The sequence below is a fragment of the Penaeus monodon genome, chromosome 30 (genome assembly GCF_015228065.2).
Source record: "Penaeus monodon isolate SGIC_2016 chromosome 30, NSTDA_Pmon_1, whole genome shotgun sequence".
Classification (NCBI taxonomy): domain Eukaryota; kingdom Metazoa; phylum Arthropoda; class Malacostraca; order Decapoda; family Penaeidae; genus Penaeus; species Penaeus monodon.
In genome coordinates, this window is record NC_051415.1 from 14,753,237 (window position 1) to 14,753,496 (window position 260).

Below are 260 nucleotides of genomic sequence, written 5' to 3' on the forward strand. Positions count from 1 at the left end.
GGAAAAAAACACGTGGATCACACTTGAAAAAACGTATGCATAAATGTAGCCAGCAGTGTTAAGCGCGTGTGATGAAATGTCATTAAATCTGCAGAATGGAGATTGTCTCTTGAGTGGAGTTGCGGCGGAGTGTGGAAGGAGGCAAGTCATCCTCAACACGCGCGCGAGGATAATGCATGACGGCAGCGAAGGCCTCTCGAAGGGAGGGTGCAATGACACACGCGGACATGCAACGATGGACTCGCAGACGCAGACGTACA

At 50.8% G+C, this 260-nt stretch overlaps 1 protein-coding gene across 1 annotated transcript in view; it reads right to left on the reverse strand.

Moving 5' to 3' along the window:
- The window catches only part of LOC119592543 (serine/threonine-protein kinase BRSK2-like), a gene marked incomplete at its 5' end in the record, with an annotated part of 48,994 nt that overhangs the window by 48,237 nt on the left and 497 nt on the right, over positions 1-260 (reverse strand).